At 38.4% G+C, this 6,537-nt stretch overlaps 1 pseudogene; it reads right to left on the bottom strand.

Annotated features, from left to right (window-relative positions):
- Nucleotides 1-623: 623 nt before the first annotated feature.
- Nucleotides 624-5,435, bottom strand: LOC107742233 (interferon-induced very large GTPase 1-like; annotated as a pseudogene).
- Nucleotides 5,436-6,537: the final 1,102 nt, after the last annotated feature.

The following is a 6,537-nucleotide window of genomic DNA, read 5'->3' on the forward strand; positions in this document are numbered from 1 at the left end:
ATTTATCAACGTGCGATCATTCGTACGATGAGATTGGCAGCATACGAATGTTTCATGAATCACACGTGAACTCTGTCGTAAGTTGATTTGTACGAATCTGCGCTCGTTTCTACGTTCGATTGATAAATGAGACCCATTGTCTTTTTCACTTCTTCACTTTCTGTGAAGTGCTAAAAATGCACTCATCACTTTATTCAGCCTTATTATATATTTCATTAAAACATGCAAAATCTTTTCAGTAATGAGATGTTTATTGTGGACGCAGATTAGGCCATATAGTATTCTATATGAAACATCTCTGCTGTCACTGTACTTTGTGTTTTAGATGCAAAACTGCAAGCTTATCTTAACATAATCAATATTTGTCACTGTTCATCATACAGGACCACTGAATGAAACACAGATGACAATTAACACCCAAATTAACAAATTAATTGAAAAAAACTAAAACAGCATACATCATAATCATTTTTACCCATTTGTTTATATTCTAGGCTATATTATTATCAAAGTAAGTCTTGTACTTTCCAAACCAAGCAAATAGCATTTAAACATTTGTTTATATGGCATATTATGTCCAACATGGAGCATTATTTTGAACTGATTAAATATAGGCAAGCGGATCATTGTTTAAGCTTAAACCAGACAAACAGCATTTCTTACAAAGTGTTTTCACACTAGAGCTTTTGGTGCAGACGTAAGTCTACTTCTGGGCAGAGTTTGGTTTATTTGGTATGAATGTTTTCTTCTAAACTCAAAACCAAGTCTGCTTGAAAAGGTGGGCTTGTTCATGAATCTTGAAGTGCAATATTCAACTTTCAAGCATGCTTCTGGTCGTAATAGTAAATTGCATTTCTCATAGCTACATGGCTCTGAATAGAGTCTGTAATATAGATATTTATTTAAACTGTCTTTGTATCAGAGTCTTTGCTAATTGTTCCCTAAATGTATTTATTCAGACTCTCAATAGCTTCCTCTTGAGAATATTTTCTCCATTCATCTGGGATCTTGCCATGCCTCTGATAGGTCTTTTTATAGTGATTTTCCAGATCTGTTTGGAATCTGCACACAAACCACTTCCAGTACGGCAGCACAGAGAGATCTGGGGTGATGCTCCATGAAGCATATTTAGGACCTCCTTTTCTGTATTCCTTCCAGGGGACTTTATCATCTGAGCTATTTGGATAAAAAGATTGATTACTGGCTACTGCTGATGTGCAGATGTTGATAGCTAGGTTTGTTGTTCCTCTGTAGCTCCACCCATTCAGTCCAACATTACGATGGAAAGGAACACTGTGATCTCCATCATGGCCTTTTATTGTGTTTGTGCAGATGGATGCACAGAAAGGACACTGAACCCAACAGCACTGACAGAAGTGAACAATCAGAATCTCATCTGGTCTGTCTTTGTGTTCCAGCTTTACTGGAAAAGTTTCTGTGCTGAATTTACTGATTATGTCAGTTATTATGGAAGGAAGTTCTCTCTTCATCACATCTTCTAGGAAGCTGACTTCAACATCCTCCTGATTCACTCCAGTGAGGTCATTTACAGAGAATACCAGCACATCCGAGAGCTGTCGAGTGAAATGATGCAACCACAAATCAGCATTAGCCTGTTTGGCAGATTCATGTGCTGCTTCTGTGATCTGTTTTTCCAGCAGTTTAATGCTGTTTTCCATCTTGGGTCGAACACTATCTTCGAATCGTTCAGTGATGTACTGACTGACTTCACCTCTGATGAAATTCTTGAAGTGTTCTTTAGGATTTTTAATGTATATCATGTATGCGTTGAAGTCCTGTTTTCTGCCAGTGTCCTCAGGATGTGTTTCTCCAGCTTTGATCGGTTCCCATTTAGTGATTCACAGTTTGTCTTCATTTCATTTGCTAAATCTCTAGCAGTTTTTTGTAGACATTCTGCTGAATGGGATCTTTGAGTTTATTACAAACAAATTCATCAAAAATAGCAGTTGATGATGCTCCTTCACAGTATTTCTGGAAAATTCTGTAGTACTCTTCACGCTTTCTATTAAAATAGAGAACAGGATCATTGGCATCCCTGAACAGTTTGTATTGATCTGTGAATGTCTTTTTTGTTCTGTGGCATATGCAAAGTACCAAATCAATGAAGAATTCACTCTTGAACACATATTTAATTTTTAGCCCATCTGCATGCTGCGTTAATCTAGTCTTTATGCAATCTGTGAGTTGTTGAATGTAGCTAATGTTGTAGCCCATCTTTGCAATGTTAAATGACTGAATCATTTTATTTGACTTCTGAATGATGTCTGTGATTAAGGCTCTTATCTGGACTTCATCCTCTTCAGATAAAACAAGACCAAGCTTCTCTTTAGCTTCTTTGTACACATTTTTGATATGTCCTGTAATTCCACTGAATTTCTTCAACTGTACATATTCTGAATAGCTCAGCAAACAGAACATATCTTTGTACTGACTGCTGTCTTTCATACGGTCTAAAGGGAGACTTTCATAAGTCTCACTGAGGAGATTCTTCACATCTCTTAATATGTCAATGTATTTGACGACTAAAGGAGTGTCTCTGATGATCTCAGCTATCTGTTGTTTCCAAAATAAATCAAACTGTGTTTTCATGACATTTGTATCAGTTGCTTTGTCTTTAAATTTTAAGGCAAGTTCTTTGCACTTTTTATAAAGGGTGTTTTCATGATGTGTCTTCTCAGCATCTTTGAACATGTTTTTTGGCACGTGACACTGCTTTATAACCCCAGTTAATTTCGTCATAGTTTCCCTCACAATGTTTTCTTGAAGCTCTTTGATTTTTATCTCAAATGAAGCTTTCCACTGATTCAGTGTATTTGCATCTCTGTCTTTCTCAAAAAATTCAGACATTGTCTTTTTCACTTCTTCACTTTTAGCATATAATTCTCTTTGAAGATCAGTTTCCTCAACATCATGAATTTCCTCATTTCCAATTTTGATGTGAAGCTGGTTTTCAATTTCCAGCATGGCACTCCGAAGGCTCCAGGTCCACTTGCTGTATTCAGTCTCTAGTTTCTTGTATGTTGTGATTTCCAGAGAATTTCTGAAGCTGAACACAAACTGTTCATTAAGCAAAGCCTCCCAGAGATCTTTAATACGGTCTCTTAGGTGTGTCAGCATTATGCCGTCTGATTTTGAAGCATGTCTTAGAATAGTTTGTTTCAGTTCTAGAATGTTCTCACAGTAGTTTGGGTTTGGTGGAGCCATGGGTGGGCTGCCCTCCCAGAGCTGAGCAAAATACTTCACATCTTTCTGTACATCAAATGCAATCACATCACTGAATCGTTCTGTATCCCAGACTTCTTCTTTAGCAGCGATTTTTGTAATTTCATCCAGTTTCTCCAGCAGTCGTCTCCTTCCCTCCGTGTTTTTATCTCCAGCTGTAATATCTGAGACATTCTGATGCACAAACATGCAGCTTGGATTCAGTCTGACTTTATTCATCCTCAGGAAGACCTGAACAACAATCTGAAGAATGTCCTGCATCTCAGATGGGTTTTCTCCAAAGATATTGATGATGGTCATATTTCCAAGACCAATAACAAATGTAGCCATCTCATTGTCACGATGTGTTGTTGACCTTCCAGCTAATTCTGGTGCATGAAGTCCCTCTGTATCAACAACCAGAATATAGTCAAACGTCATCTCTGTTTTCATCTCTTCTGACACTTTGAGCAGCTGCATGAAAGCTCCTCTGGTGCACCTGCCAGCACTGACGGCAAACTGGAGTCCAAACATGGCATTCAGCATAGTGGATTTCCCAGAGCTCTGAATCCCTAAAACTGACAGCACAAAGAGTTTCTGGTCTCCCAGTTTCTTAACAAGTTCATCTAGAACAGAAGAGATCCACGTGAGAGGAACATGAGCAGCATCTCCATCCATCAGCTCCATGGGAAAACCTGAGATCATCATCTCTGCTGCAAGACTCGGGAGAGAACAGAAGTCAAACTGCAGACTGTCTTCCTTGTTCTTCTTCACAGATGACCATGATTCATAAATCTGACCAAACTCTCTCAGGATGTGCTCCAAGCCAAAACCTGTCCTGTTAATTTGCTCTGATATGTTTTCCAGGTTTGTTTGTTCAGTCTGCAGTTGATCTAGTTTATCAGGTATCTTTTTCAATGCAGAGACTTCATGCCATTTCAGATCATATTCCTTATGAAGTCTGCAGAGCTCATCTGAAGTGAAGTCATCCAACAGGTTCATCATCCATCTGATGAAATAGTTTGTTTCATTATCACTCTGTGATTTCATTGTATAAATAAATTTCCCCATAAACTCACTCAATCCGTGTGCCACTTGTTTTTCTCTTATATCGCTCATGTTCTTCAGTTTGGTGCTTTTATCTTCCTCTAGATTTTCTCCTTGTAGATGATGCAGCTCTTTGTTCATTTCACACCAGTCATGCCACAGTTTCCCCTGACGGGGCAGGATTGTTTCTTTCACTGTTGATGGATCTTTTCCTCTCAGTAAACCCATGATCTGAACTGCTGCCCGTTTTCCTCTCTGACACTCTGGATCATCCTCATCTACTCTGATTCCTGTGTGTTCGGCCACATCTTCAAGCTTGAAGCTCTTTTTTTGCTTGATCAAAGTCTCTTTGACAGTCTCTCTTATTTGCTCAGATACATCAGATTGTTTTTTGTTCAAAAGACCAATTCTGAATTTACCATTCCCCAGTTCAGTTTTATCACTGAGGAGACCTGAAGAGTGATCTCACCAAACCCTTGTACTGGTTCTTCTGTCCAAAATCAGGTAAGAAGAGGACATTTACTGATGCCATGCTGGTCAGAATCTCATATTGTTTCTCATTGGCTGCTGCATCACCATGAAGATTACAGAAAGCAACACAGTCATCAAATGCGTCTGTCTTTTTCCCAGAAGGGCAGTACCAGGCGATCTCCACCACTCCATCCATCAGTAATCTGCTTCTGCTGCTGCCTGAGCAGTTCCTGTAGAAGAACGTGTTGTGTTTCTCATTGATGAGGCTGTTCATCAGCTGAGACTTAGATGAAGACACAGAGCCAAACCTGAAGAAAGCCACCATTGGAGTCTCTGCCTTGTAGACTGGCTGGGTTTGACTGATGATCTCATTGTTGCTGTTCTTCATCTTCCAGCTCTTGTTGATTTGTCTGAATGTCCAGAGAGGAAACTCAATCTGTTGTGTGAATGGATCAGGAACAAGCAGAGGCAGTGCATACTGACACAGTGAGAGTTTAGTCACCATCAGCTGCTTCAGGAAACCATCAGCACAATGAAACACAGCCATCTGAACATCCATCGGGTGAATATCAGGACTGTAATTTGCACTGTCTTTCTCACCTTCTTTCTTTGTGTGTTTTATGACAGTGCATCTTGCTCTGTAGTCCATGTTCATCAGCATGTGTAGAAATGAGTTTACCAGTTCATTCTCTTCCTGTGGCTCTTGAGGAAGAAATGAAGACAACCACATTTGTTGTTCTTTCTCCCTGCTTTTCTCACATTCTTCTTCTTGTCTCTGTTTTTCGTCTTTTATCTTTTTCTCCCATTTCTCTTGTTTTCTTTTCAGTTCTCTTTTGTATTGTTCTTTGTTCTCTATTAATTATTTTTCTCTTTCCTTTCTCTCTTTGTTATGATTTAGGCATTCTTCCTCAAACATCATCTTAATATTTTCTATTTCTGCTTTATGTTTGATCTGAAGATCAACATTTCCTCTCTCGCTTCTTTAAGTCTCTGGTAACTTTCATCCCACATTTGCTGTTCTTTCTCCCTCCTTTTCTCAAATTCATCCTCTATTCTTTGTCTTTCCTCTTTTATTTTTGTCTCCCATTTCTCTTGTTCTCTTTTTATTTCCGTTTTGTATTGTTCTTCATTCTCTCTAAACTCTTCTACTCTTCTACTCTTCTCTTTGTCATGATGCTGTCTTTCTTCCTCCATCTTCGTTTACATCTTTTCTATTTTTGTTTTATGTTTAGCCTGAAGCTCTTCTTTCTCTTTTAATTTCCTCTCTCTCTTCTTTAAGTCTCTGGTAACTTTCATCCCACATTTGTTGTTCTTTCTCCCTGCTTTTCTCAAATTCATCCTCTATTCTTTGTCTTTCCTCTTGTATTTTTGTCTCCCATTTCTCTTGTTCTCTTTTTATTTCTATTTTGTATTGTTGTTCACTCTCTCTGAATTGTATTTCTCTTCTTCTCCACTCGGTGTCATTATTCTGTCTTTCTTCCTCCATCTTCATCTTTATCTTTTCTTTTTCTGCTTCATGTTTGGCCTGTATATCTTCTTTCTCTCTTTCTATTTTTGCCATCTCTCTTTTGATTTCCTCTCTCTCTCCTTTACTATATATACTACATATACTTTTTTATATCTGTACTATACATATTTACCACCAGCCACTTTATTCTTGTCAGGAGGATCTTTGCATTGATTTTGCAGACTTCTGCTCCCTGCAGATAAAACAAAGTGATAAAGAATATTAATAACTGCATAGGCCACAGAGCCTACTTTGGCAAGTGTCAAATGTCAGTCACTGTGGGGGGAAAA

This window comes from Sinocyclocheilus rhinocerous, unplaced genomic scaffold (genome assembly GCF_001515625.1).
Source record: "Sinocyclocheilus rhinocerous isolate Xijiao unplaced genomic scaffold, SAMN03320098_v1.1 scaffold17675, whole genome shotgun sequence".
In the NCBI taxonomy this organism is placed as follows: domain Eukaryota; kingdom Metazoa; phylum Chordata; class Actinopteri; order Cypriniformes; family Cyprinidae; genus Sinocyclocheilus; species Sinocyclocheilus rhinocerous.